This window comes from Drosophila tropicalis, unplaced genomic scaffold, assembly GCF_018151085.1.
Source record: "Drosophila tropicalis isolate 14030-0801.00 unplaced genomic scaffold, ASM1815108v1 contig_302, whole genome shotgun sequence".
NCBI classification, from domain to species: Eukaryota; Metazoa; Arthropoda; class Insecta; order Diptera; family Drosophilidae; genus Drosophila; species Drosophila tropicalis.
Window position 1 is genome coordinate 733,019 of NW_027172757.1, and position 14,659 is coordinate 747,677.

A 14,659-nucleotide genomic window follows, 5' to 3' on the forward strand; every position below is an offset into this window, starting at 1 on the left:
CACCACCTCACACCGGATCGCTCAGTGTCCAGTGATAAATTTGCCTTACTTTATTTTTATCTTTTTCCCTTTTTTTTAGAACTGTGGGAAGTTATGGAATTATGCTCATAAGCCTGTCATGACTTTCTAGGCAAAGTTTACGAAACTATTCCCTAAGGCAAAGAGAGTTTTTATTATGTTAATTTAGTTAGTATATTGCAGTTAACGTTTTCTGTAATTTTGGCTAAGATTTATTAACACTTTTCTGGCACTTTCCTTTTTTTACATGCTACCTATTTAAGAATATGGAATGCAAAGCTCCCATAGAGAGTGTATTGATTTAGTTTTATATTATGAATAAATAATTTAATGTTTAGTTTAACTAATTTACCCAAAACTATTCTCGCTTAAAACGGATGTTAGCGTTTTTTAAACGTTTGGTATGTTTGTTGAATCTTCTCTTAGACACTAACAGCAAATTTGAAATATTTCTGCTTAGTCTGGTAGTTAATCTTAATCCTTAACCTATTATTGGCTTGGTCTGACATTTCTTTAAGAAGAGGAATTTGGTAAGAACATAAAAGCACATCCTCCAGCTTAGCAGAAAACTTCAGTTGCTCCGTGTTAAACAAGGCAGTTGGTTTACATTCCAGGACTTTCACAGAGGCTAAAGGAAACTTTCAAGTGATTGAATTTCGAGCTGCTAAGTTATTAATTAAGACAATTATTCCTTAACTAGGTTGTAAAATCAAGCTTAGATATTCAAACAAAAGTTTTGAATGTCATCGATTGTCTGAAGTTTGAATCATTCAGCATTAACAAAATTAGGATTAGTTTTTATATCAACGAGATCATGTTGTGCTTTTTACGAAAAGAGAATTACTTAATGCAAAAGATAAACAATTTCAAGAAGGGCCAGACCATTTAATAATTTCAATCAAAATCGATATCCTTAATCATGTAAGATTGAGGTTCATAGCGTTAAAAAAGAGAGAAGACAGCAAATTCAACATCATATATAAGACCAAATAAGTTTCAAAAGAGTTTGTGTTAAACCACAACAATATCCTGATCTTCGCTAAAGTGTTGGTGTATAAAAAAAGGAGCTAACTTTGGCTAAGTCAAAGCTTATATACTGTTGCAGTTGTTATCCATAATATTTGTACATGGACTTACCAAGGACTTTTTGTGTAACTCAATTCATCGACGCACATAACAAAAGGACAGAAGACATGACAATTTCAATATATACTTTATGGGAGAGATTCTCTTTCTCTCCTATAATACTCTCTGTAAGGGTATAATAATGAAAATGATCCTTTTTATTCAATTCCTCTTATTTAATCAATCAGAGATGGTTCAGATAAAGTGTTCTCTCCTGGGTAAAGACCAATTGAAGTTCTTTTTGCGGTGGTATACTCGTTATCATAAAACAAGTTATGGATTTATAATCGTTAGTTAAGTCCAAGAATTGGTTATAACAATTGGTTATTTCATTAACAAATTTTCTGTTTACTAAAAAGAATTACCCCCAAAAAAAAAAGGATTCAAACTAAGATTTTCTTTGGAATGTTAGTAAAGCTTAAAAATTATATCTTAGTAACCAAAATTAAATGGAATAAAATGGAAAAATGCACAACTAATTCATTTGCTTAACATTTGTCTTGGGATGGAGAGAAAAAACTGGAGAGAGAGAGAGAGACTCCAATCTGAAAGGAGCGATAAGATAATGCTTTTTTATACACAACAGCAGCACCACCGGCACCACCAGCACCACCACCACCAACAACTAATTAACAATCGCATTCATTTTATTTATCGTACAAATGCAAACCACCGCTTGACTTCCAAAACTGTATCTGCATGCATTTATAAGCCTTTTCTCAGATGGTTTTCTGTATTTTGTTTTTGGGATTGTTGTGTGTGTGTGTGTGTGTGTGTTTTTAGGTTGCTACACTTGACTGAACAAAATGTATTTTCTGTTTCGGGCCCTGGTCTTGGGCTTGGGATCAGGCTCGCGTATAGTATCGTATCGAAGTTGAATTTCTTCTTCTTACACACCGAGATAGAGAGACTGAGAAGGAGAGAGAGAGAGAGAGATTCCAGTGGCTTTATCTGGGCAGCGTTAATGAGATTTGCTTGTATCTGAAGCCATTCGGTAGATGCATATCAGTGGATTTCAATTAATTGTGGCGACGCTTATTAGTCATCCATCTAATGAACAAAAAGAAGGAAAAGAGAACAGGCGCCTCTTGCCTAGAAAGAGAGACGGACATTGACCTCCATTCGGATGCATTAAGCTGACCTTGATGGTGGGAAATGGGAATACAAATAAATTGGTTACCACTTTCAGGTGGCGCCATCTATGGACCAAAATGCATAAACCAACATGCAGAAACCAACGTAAATGGCTCAATTTTCAAATGAGCGGGTGTAGCAACAGAGATCACATCAGATCCGATCCGATCCGAGATCCTGAATGGCTATCAAACAATTTTAGCCAAATTGCTAAAACACAACAAAAGATCAAAGAAACAGCAACAACCACAAACAACTATTAAGACCTGATGTTGCTGCTGCTGCTGCTGCTGCCGCTGTCCGAACCCAGAACGAACCCAGAGCACAAAAAACAAAAACAAAAACAAAAAACCTGAAACATGAAATTCCTGCGTAATTTGTAAGGAAAGGCGTGAAGAACACCAACGAAGGCAACACCTTAATTAATGTTATTAAAATGGAACGAACGACCGACCGACCGTCCGAAGACCAGACCTGACCATGCACCTCACAATATATATGTACATATATAGTAGAGGAAGAAGCCAAAAAGGGAAGAAACTGAAACTAAAAAAAAAAGAGAAAAGAAAAGGTAAACTCAAGACAAATTCAAAGTCGAAGAACAGAAAGAAGGGTCGCACAAAACCATTTTATCTGACTGACCATACTTTCGATACTTCTGGGTTGGTCAATTGCTTATAAGCTTTTACCATGTCTGCGTTCCGGTCAAACGAACAGAGGGCAGGGCTAACTTTTACTATCCCTCGAAAAAAAAACCATTTCAATTGATCCACTGATCAGTGTCATAGGCATTCGATGTGGACAAAAATCTACTTTTCAAAACAAGTTTTATGCATGAGATTAACTGCGCTAACTTTAGTGATGTAGATTAAAGGACTCTCAAGGACTTGAAAGACGCCCTTTAACCCCGAAATATTCGGATTTTTGTGGGAAAAGTAGGCTTGGAGTCAGCTTCTTCTTCAGCAGTTTGTTTCTCTGTTCACTTATACTAAGTGACTCGTTCCTCGAATCAAATATTATGATCAAGTTTATTTTAATGCAGTTCTAACTGTATCCTTGAGGCAAAGTTGTTTTGAATAGGACCTATAGATGTTTACCATTAAAGCCCCAAAAGGATTAAAAGTTTTTACATCAAAAAGATACTATTTACTATCAAAAAGAAAAATCTTGGTTAAATATTGCTACTAAAATATTTGAATTGAATATCTTTGCCAGCATTTTCTTCTTAATATCTGCTAACGCTTCTAAATGTAGTTTAAAACTAGGAAAAACGGTTGTCTATACATTTTCAGGACATCTAAATATTTAGATGCAAAACTCCTTTTTTTTGAGCGGTTAGTGTAAATAATTGGCCATATCTTAACCCAAGAAACCAAAAAACTAATGAAACGGCAGCTGGAGAGACTTTGAAGCTTTTACCTATGCTTGCCTTCTTTTGCTTCATGCACTTACGATTCGCAACCGGTTTAAGTAATGGTATGGTCTTGCAATTCTAGAGTGGTTACGCAATGTCTGCAGATGGGAGAACTTGATTGTTTTTAATATAGCGCCATTCAGACAACCTGCTCTTTTCTTATTTTCCCCGAAAAAGATTTTTTCTTCTGTCTAGAGAATAATCAAATTTTATAGATATAAATGTTGATGTCCCTGTTTAGAATAGAAAATATAAAAAGAAAATATATAGGAAAGAAGTATTCCTCCATCGTCAAATTATGTGTTAAAATGGCAAAAAACTATGTTAAGATAAATATTTAAGTTTTTTTTATTATTTTTTGTTTAATTCTTGACATTTCCAGCAATTTTTTGAAAATAAAGTTTATCTAAAACAGTTCAAAAGGCATTGTAACAATGTAAAATTATGTTAAATCTATAAATAATTGATTTAAAGAGTTTGTTAATAACTTTTTATTAAAAAGCACCCAAATTATATTTGACCAGTAACCAAGAAGATTAAGAGCATCTTTTTAGGGACACGGGCCTAAACCACCAAGAATGCATTAAAAATCAACTTAATTTCACTGCCCATGGGGTCAGCAGGCAACAACAACAACAACACAGAAAAACCCACAAGAAAGAAAAGAAGCAACAAAAACAAGCATAAAGAAAGAAATGATGAAGACCTCCAAAGAGGCAAAACACGAAATGGCAACAAAAATCATATTTTGACAGGCGCTTGGCGTTTTGCACAGAACTTCGCACTTGAGTTTGAGTTCTGCATTGTGAGGATCTTTGCCTCACTCTCTTTCTCTTTTTCGTTTTTTGTTTTTTGGCCCGAAAACATACGCAATTATATGGTTTTTTATTAACTCTCTGTGGACTCCTTGCCATCCTTTTTGGCTGGTCCATCCATTAGGGGGTCCGCGCCATGCACACGCACTCTCTATATATAATTTTAACACATGCTGCGTTTTGGGGCTTTTCGTGTTTTTGTTTCCTTTCCTCTTTTTATTTTGCACGGCAGAAACATTTCCCCCATTTGGGTTACAGGGCTTAATAACTTTATTTAGCTTAGATCGCATCGGATCGGATCGAAGATGGTGTTTTTCGTGTGTGGCTTGAACTTGGTTTGTGGCGGCAGTATTAATTAGTGCGGTAGTTCTTTATGGCAGGCCCAAGCCAACTTGGCTTTTGTGTGTGCGAGTGTTGCATTTATTTAGACATCAAGACTTTGATTGATGGCTCTTAATGATTTCTCTGCAAGGGGTTAAGAAACAATCTACACCTACCCAAGTTGTAAACCTCAAGAATCTGGCAACAAGAGCGTATGCTTAATTATTTATGGACTAAAAGTCTGCCAAACCATGTCGGAAGTTATTTAAGATATTGTTCGATATTACATATTAAGAAGATGCTGGCTGTATTCGTTCAATTGGATTACAGTTAAAAATAATATTTAAATCGTTAATCCTTAGAAAACTATTCTTGTTGTTAAGGAAATATTTGAATAGACTAGTCCCTTCTTATTCGAAAGCCTCAAACACAAAACAAAAGTAGGTAGATACATAAATCGCCAAATATAGATTAACAGCAAAAAATTTTAAACTCATCTGAATGATACAAGGTACGAATAAAGGTCATTGCATGAATACATTCAAATGGCCATATGAATCATTCGTTTTCGAATGATCTTGCAACTCATTTTACTCTGTTGAAAGATCTCATGAGTATTTAAGATTCGAAAAATGAAAAGAGAATGAATAGAGATTGTAAGTCAATGGCTTCTCCGAACAAATGACACTTAAAAGCGATTTGTGGTTGGTATTTTAAGAATTCTATTCGGTTGACTAAAAAATATTTCAAATAATATTGTATTATTTTTAATTGCAACCAGAAACTATTATGTGATCACTGGCTTCCTTTCCCTGTCATGCAAATTAGACTATATAGAACTATTCGCTATATACAGAAAGACGACAAAATATTCGACAAAAGTTAATGCAAATCGCCCAGACCCCATTTTTATCCTTCATAATATATCCTTCATATACTAGAAATATATAGAAGCTAAATAAAAAATAAAATATTGTAAATTTAAAAAGAATTTACTTAAATTATCAAAAGCTATAAAAAGAATGTTTCAGCTCTCTATTAAGACATCGATTGATTATTCTAAAAAATAATAATTTTTCGAAATCGAGAAACTGATGGAAAAAAGGGAAATATTCCAGAATTTTCAACTATCATATAGTTTAATTAATTTCAATTTTAATTCTTAAGAACAAAAACCAATTATGTAATACTTTTCTAAACTTTTCTATGCTTAAATACTAATGGTTGAGGACTCCAAAGATCACCTTGTCGGAGGCTCAATGGAGACCTACTAACACTAGAATTCTGTTGTGCTCGAGTTCGAACCCCGACGTAGGTGGAGTTTTCTTCCGATGAAGCAATACTGAATGGTAATTCCGTCGGGGATAATGGAAACGATTGTGGATAAAGAATAATATTTTTTTTTTTTTTTCAATGATCAGTGGTTGATTCCTACTCAAAATACAATACAAAATGGTTATACACTTCGATCCCCAAAGGAAAAGGAGCTGTGTTATCCCAAAAACTTAAAGGTATTTCCACAGGGATAATGGGAAGGGATGGTGGATAAACGAATACTTTATTCCAATAACCAGATAGAAACAAAAGATCAAGAATAAGCAGTCTTTAGGAGACTGAAGCTTCAAATAAGCCAAGTAACAAGTTTTACAATGTAATGCGAAAAATTAAAATATTCTTAACCAAGAAAATGTTATTAAAGAGTGGTAAAAGTAAAAATTTTGTGATGTGATGAAAAGTTATTTCCGTAAATTGATGTGATCTCGTTTCTGACTTCATCATCTGCTTTGTTCTTCCATCTCGATTTAGAGTTTTTCCCCCTCTTTCTCTTTTATTTATCTCTGTGCTCGTATCTGCTTGTTCTACAACCTGGTCATAATAAATTTCAACTTGTCTACACCTATTTTTACAAACATTTAAAAATGATTACACAGTCTTTTTCATTATGACGATGATCATGATGATGGTAATGACGATGACGATGACGAAGACAATGATGATGATGCCCCTCGGAAGTCTCCCTCTGGTGGTGGCGAGTTGCCGCTGATGACCTTAAATTAAATGTGTGCACAGCCGAAGCACATGAATTATGTAAGCTGTTTAATAAAGTGATTCCATTTGCATGCAAGAGAGACCCGGTGAGATCCCAGAGCCTTAGCCCCGCACGCATGCTCAGCGGGCAGTCTGAGTTCCAAGACTTAACCAAGAGAAGACCCCAAGAAGACCATGGACCACGATCCTCGATCCGAGACTCGACAACTTACTTCTGATCAAGCGCAACAGAGAGAGAGAGCGAAAGGCCTGAAACTTGGCGCTGATTGTCGCTTAATAAAATTGCTTATTGTGTTTATTTGTTCTTCTCCCTCTCTCTCTATCTCTTTATTCCTTCTCAGTCTCATCTCTTGTGTGTTTTATTTATGTGTGGCTTTTTGCAAGAATTATTAATGTAAATCTTTCATAATTTTCATAAGATTGTAAGCGTGCGCGTGCTCTTCTCAAGGATTTTTGGTCTCAGGAGGGGGTTTTTGACTCGGATGATTACAATAATGATGATTTATGGCGCCATCTGGGTATATCCTTGTTAAAGCTCCACAGAAAGCTTAACAAAGCTCCTGTTGCAAATGAAAGCTAAAGGATTTGGCTCCACCCACGCCCAGGAATTCATTTTGTTTGCCAAAAGAACAAAACAACTCAGAGGAACCAAAAAAAAAAAGAGAAGAAAAGAAAAGAGACATGCGCAATGCTCCTTAGGGGGAGGCTGCAACAGATGCTGCAGAAGACCACAATGACGATAATGACGATGAGAATGACGATGATGATGTTGCATTCCACATTAAACACAAAATGAAGTTGCCAGCCAAATGACAGCAGCAAATCAAAGTCAAAACATATGCCAAGAGGCATCCATCCAATGGGAAGCCATCAGACTCAAGACTTGTTCCAACTGTTGCCTGCAACTTGTTGATGCTAATAATGATGAACACGATAATGACGATAATGATGATGAATGCAGTAACTCAACTGACCACGTTGCTATACTCCAAACCAAGATGGCCGCTTAAAGCCAGTTGAACTTTTCAATTTGATGAAGAGTCCCCATCCATCCATCCATCCATCCTCTTTTAAAACAAACAAAATCTCCGTCGAATGAAAATCGAAATAAATATCATCCCAAGCGACCAAGTAAAAGTTGAAGCTTATTTTCTTCTAGCATGAAAAAACTTTGTTCAACACCGAATATCAAACATAGAAATTGAAAATTTGAGTTCAGTAACTAGGAATGCCCAAAAAGTAAAATTTTAAATTCTTTTAAGTGGCCTTTTTATCAAAAATCTTACCAATAATTGGGATAAGACTCCTTAGGAAAATAATTGACGAAATTAAAAGTAATGCTTTACATTTTTCTAAAATATTTAAAAGAATCGACATAAAATATTTAAAAGAACTTATGATAAAACGGACTAATAAGCCCAGAATTCGATTAAAATGATAAATTGGTTACTATGGACTCCAGCCCAAAGGATTATGAGTTCAACTGGCTTTAATTTGGGATTCTTCAGCCTTGTAAGTTTTTTTCTTCAGTTTTTGCATTTGTATTAAAAGTAGGTTTATGGCATTTAGTCAAAGTGTTGACTACAATCGACAATTTTTAAAGAAAAGTCGACTAATTTCAGTTGACAATTTTGACTTTTCGACTAAACGATCATATTCTTTCGCCTTATATTCACCAAAAGTAAAGAAAATGAATGTGGGCATGGTTTTATATTCGTATTTTGGGATTTTTACTTTAAAATTAGCTGAAACCTAATCGAAAACATCTTAAAGAAGAAAAATTGATATATGAATTGAATGAATTATGTATGGAAAAATGTTTCCTACTCAATATTTAAAAGACTCACCTAAAAACACAGTTGTCTCTATGTTTTTAACAGATTTTTGTAAATTAAAGTGGTTTAAATATGAAAGAAACCACAAATTGGATTTCTTTTTTATCTATTATTTATTTTAATAAAAATGAATTGATTGGCTTGAAAGATACAATTCCTCAGGCCGTTGATGTCACCTACCTTGACATCCACCTAGACAGAAAACCAACTTAGCGCAAGCACATCGAAGAAAAAAAGTCACAGCTTAAACTGAAAGCGAGTAGCTTACATTGGATTATCAATGCTCGGTCCCCTCTACGTCTGGAGTATAAAGTCCTCCTATACAACTCCGTACTGAAACCCAACTGGACTTACGGTGCTGTACTATGGGGAAACGCAATGTCGACATTATACAAAGGGCGCAGTCAAAGATTTTAAGATCAATCACAGGGGCTCCGTGGTACGTACGGAACGACAACATTCAAAATGATCTAAATATACCTAGCGTAAGATCTGAAATAGGTAGTCAACAACTAAAGTATTCTGCGAAACTGGATGCACACCCTAATATCCTTGCCAATTCCCTAACGCGAACTAATGATAGAACTCGTCTTAAAAGAAATGACAGACCAACCCAATAATAAGTGATTAGGGTCGCCTGCAATATCCCCAGGATTTATCTTAAGTACTAGATTAAAAAAAATATCTCAAACTTGTTGTTAGGCTCTAATTTAAGAGTAGATTCAACAAATATATATTAAACGTTAAAAAAGGAATCATTTAAAGGATGTTGAAGCATTTCACGGAGAAGGTTTATGACCAAAAGAGGACTCACTGGGAAAAGGAAATCCTTTTAATACTCAATAAAAGATACATATTATTATATTTTATAAATTTTAAATATCAAATATTTCAATTTAATATGATTTAACATAGATTAATATAGTCTGATGTATGACAAAATAAAAGTCTATGTCAGAAGGACTAAAAACATTTAAACATCAGTTACAGTTTTTAAATATTGTAAACCTTTAGACTCTGGAAATTTACATTTATATTTAACATAGATGGTGGGAGAGGGGGGTTGGGGAAGAAAAACAAAATAAAAATAACTTCACATATCCCTCCCTGGTTAATCTTGTCTGTTCTCGGGTTGCTTGGTGGTGCTGTTGCCTGCATGTTCAGTGCTCTGTGGTTTGTAAACCACTTGAAACAATTTTTAATTGTAATTTGCGCAAAGCAACGCCCCCCATTCAGCTCCTTTCCACCGGCCTTTCCCGCCCTTCTGGTGCTCAAAGGAGGAGGAGTGGAACGCAGCGAAGTTCGAGTGGAAGCGCTTGCATAGTTTAGGCCAAGAGAAACATTCTCGGGATGCCAGGACCGCCGTTGTGGCTACGACGACGTTGGCGATGACTATGTGAATGATGTTTGAGTAGGAATTTTCATAGAAAGGCTTGCCCGGTATGCAGACTCCAGAGAGAGAGAGAGAGAGAGACGGCTAGAAAATACAAAACAACTTTAATTCGATTTTTTGTAGGTGGGCCAAGTTGCCATGCAATTCGCAATTTCAACTCTCAACTTTTAAAGTCAACACTCGGATTCGATGCTCGATAGATTTGGTCTTTCAGCTTCAGTTTTTCGGCTGTGCAATTAAAAATGAAAAATTTTCCCACACATCTGCGAACTGAAACCTTTTTGCACTGATTTCTTTTTCATGTCACACAGACAACAACTAAACGGCAGCAACCTGATTGGAGAGCGGAATTTTTCCCAGCCAGGCGACAGCACAGAGAGAGTGAAAGAGAGAGAGAGAGAGCTAAAGACCCCGAGACCCTTTTACCTTGTGCCACTTTGGCCCAAAAGGAATGCCTCCAAAAATGTTGGCTATGTCGCTCCGAGTCACAAAACAGCAGCAGAAGGAAGGCATAGGAAGCAGAAGATGGGGCCAAAAATTACTTCGATTAATTTTCGCTTAATTTTTATTTTTATTTCTTACTTTTCAGCAAATATTTCCACAACGTCATTTTCAGATATTTTCAAGATTTATTTATGGTTGGCTCTTCTCACATGGTTTTGAGTTAATTAAAATACAAAAACCAAATACAAACCAAGAATTAACTAAATTATGGTGTAACCATGGATCGCATTTGGTTTTTAATGATTGCAAATTATTTTTGAACTTTTTGTAGCAAATCAAATGCTGAAGACCCTCTTAATGGCTATTAGCAACCCTTGAAATAATTTGGCTAATAATGAGACAAAGGCACTTGGAATTGAAATGTTTGAAATGATTCAAATCGACCATTCAAATACCTTTTTTTATAGAAAAAGATCAATAATTTTTGGCTGTGATTTCGTTAACCTCATCGTAAACAGTTTAACACTTTATTTTAAAGGTCAGCAAATTGTTGTTTAGCTTAGAGAACAATGAAAGCTAATAAAAACCATAAATTTGGAACAAGTGTTTCCATTCGTTCATCATTTGTTGAGAGGTCTTTCACCTTTTTTGCGGGGTATTTTACTTATCCATTTGTTCAACCCCGTGGATAACAACAACAACAACAGCAAGAAGAAGCAGAAAACAAATACTCATAATATTGTATGTTAATATATCTGTGAAATTGATCTGATTTTAATTTGAACATGATGCTCCTCATCAATCTATTCATCACTTTACTCACTTCCATCTCGGTCCTTTCCCTTGTCGATTTTTCTCTACGACGGAGGGAGAGGAATCCCTTACAGTTGACTGAGCAATCTTGTTTTGCAGCAACCCTTCCCTTCATTTTCATAACCCCTTCCCTCATATCCATTTTGCTCCCTTCTTCGCGTACTCTTCTTTTTTTTCAGCTGTCTGAGTCTGGTTGGTTAATCCTTTTGGTAATTTATGCGCACTCCTTCTGCTGCTTGCCACTTACCGAACTAATCATTATACCCCCAACCGCTGCCCCTAACCCTGCCATGGCATGCCCTGCCCTTGATCCACGTCACGTGTCCCTGTGTCCTCTTATTGTTGTTGTTTCCCATTGTTGTTGTATTTGGTTGTATTGTTTATTGTGACAATTCTTGTCAACGGTCCAAGCAAATGTCAACGGCACATTGATGGATGTTCCACCAGAGTCCTCCAGAGAGGAAGAGAGATGGAGTGAGAGCCCAGAGGCATAGTCATAGCCAGAGCCAGACCAAGCCAAGCCACCGCCAGGTGATGGTGATTCATGGCAATTGCATGCGGTATATGGTTTGCTTTGGAATGGATGGTTTGTATGGTTGGTTGAATGGTCAAATGCTGTTACTGTTTGTGGTTGCTTTGTGGTTATACACAGAGAGTAAGTAGTCGGGTGGTGAAGGGGCAACGTACAGAAAGACTGTTAACGGATCATATTTAATGAGCTTTAACATTAACTGCCCACAAAATCAAACAATACTAAAGTGTCTTTAGAAGGAAGTCACAAGAACCAACTATTTAAGACAAAAAATGAAATGTTGTTTTTCAAAATTTTCATTACCCCCTTTAACACAATGATTTTCAATTCCTAAAAGCATTATTTTCATTACCCCCTGTGTAAATAATGGAAAGAAACCTACAAACAAAATTTTAAGGATCAAACAAAGACCCAATCGAGATTTAAGTTTAATATATCAACCACTCGTTGAATTAGACATAAAAATTTATCTCCATTCATTCGTTGATCAAATCTAAAGAGGAAACAGAAGCTGTCATTTTTAACTCTATAAGAATTTCAGAGGATTTCAGGTGAGATGGTTTTCAGGGATTATGCTTAAGCCAAATGAGGCAACTCAGCAGCAACAAGTGTTTCGGTAATCCTTTGAAGTGTAACAAGTAGCCAAGTGCAACAAAGTCAAAGCCAAAGGGGTTAAGTTCACGCTGATACACCCCGCATCCCGCCCACCCACTCACTTACTCACACAGACACAGATGGGGAAAAACAAAAGATAAAACAACCCAAGCGACCCATATTTTGAACCCCAGGAACTAGGAAGCAGACAACAAGAATCAATTGGCCTTGCCGTGTAAATTAGCATACAAAAGAAGAGTCAAATGCAATAATTGGAGTCCTTTACAGGATAACAACAACAACAACGCAGAGATAAGAGGAATACTGCACCAGTTTCACTTTTTTTTTCATCTTCCTCAGCGGCAAGCCTTTGATGTTTGAACCGAAAGTGGCACTTGACGTTGGGTTGCACACTCTAGATGGGTTAGTAGCCAGCAGCAGGTGACTGTCAGAAGGAAAGGGGAGAGTGGGGGCCGAATTTTAAATCTTTAATCATTGAAATGCAATTTGTATTCATCTCCTTTTTTTTTTTGTCTGTGCTAATTAGGCCGACGATCTAGGGCCAATTTTCAGTTCTTCTCGCATGCGATAAATTCCAAACGCGCCCTGCCTCAATAATACCTCATGACATGACAGTGTGTGTGTCTGTGTGTGTGTGTGTGCGTGTGACTATATCCTTTGATGTACTTTCGCTTAGCCAGTAGAAACAATTCAACCCCAAACAGAAGAAAAATTAGAAAGACACGCGCATCCTCCCCATGCACCCCATCCACCCCATCGTCATCAACATCCATCGTCAACATCCTGCTCAACATTTCGTAATTATCTTCGTATCGGCGACAGGACGACCCCGTACGAAGATAACACGAGGACAAAGCTTCTGCCATTGTTTCAATTTTCATTTACATTTCGCGCGTTTCGCTGGCAGGACGTTCGTTTTTCGGTTCCCTCCGTATATAAATTATCAACTTGGTTGATCCTTGTCGAAACATAAAGTGAGAAAATGTTATGTACAAAAAAAAACTAGCTGGAAAATGTTAAAGTTAATTATCGAAAAAACTACATGAAAAACACTTTTGAAACTAAAAATAAAAGCACAAATAATTAAATAAAAATCAAAACCTTTGAAAAACTGTTAAGTGAAAGCAAAAATTTGTTTCTTAGGTTATTTAAAGGATTCCTAACAGGCTAAATTTTATTTATGTATATACCCCCAAAAGTATATAACGCAAAATTTGGAGGTTTTCTTATAAAACTTTCATATTTTCAAAATATTTTAACCTTTTAAACTAAGTTCATATTACAATGCATAAAACTTAAATTATTTAATTTAACTTTTATGTAATTTTTAAATTCATTATTTTAAAGACTTTAAATTTTTATCAAAATCAATTCGTTTTAATGATAAAATTGTTAATTTCAACTGATTAAGAATTGAGGGATTGATTGATTAGAGTTTAAAAGTCTAAAATAAGATTATTACAAAGGAAATTTTTAAGAATTTTGTGACGAAAAATTGTAGGTCTTTCATTTTTGAATTTATTTTCAATTGTTTGTCAAGTTAATAGTTAAATAAATTATTGTTATTCTTTCCGTTTAATGATTTAGTTATAAAAAGTGTTGCGAAGATATTTTTATATATTTTAAATTAACTTTTAATGTACAAACCTTTTAAACGTTTCCCACGATCAAGTGTCATATTACCCATTCCGCCATATAAGACAACTTATAGGACACACGGCTAGATAAGTACGAACGAAAAACGGAAAAAATGAGAGCCAATCGAACAACTAAAAGCGAAACCACCCAGAAGAAACAGAAAAAAAGAAGCAAAAAAGAGAAGTAGGAAGACAACAGCAAAAAGCAAACTTTAAAGCCCACTCGTATTTTGCAGACCAATCAGATAGGCCGCCCAACAAAACGATTGTAAATATGTAAAAAAAAAAAAAAAAAAAAACAAGAAAACAAAACGAGTAAAAAAAAAAAACCAAGAAATAAAAGAATGTAAGACCAAATCTGAAGTTGAAGTGCTCGAATCGGTCGATCGATCGTTTGGCATCGACCAGTGGCCAAAGCCAAAGAGCCAAGGCTCGAGTCTACAATAGATTGTAACGGTGACTGGTGAAATGAAAATTGAAAATTGAAAATCCGAAAAGATGTGCAAATGTGAAA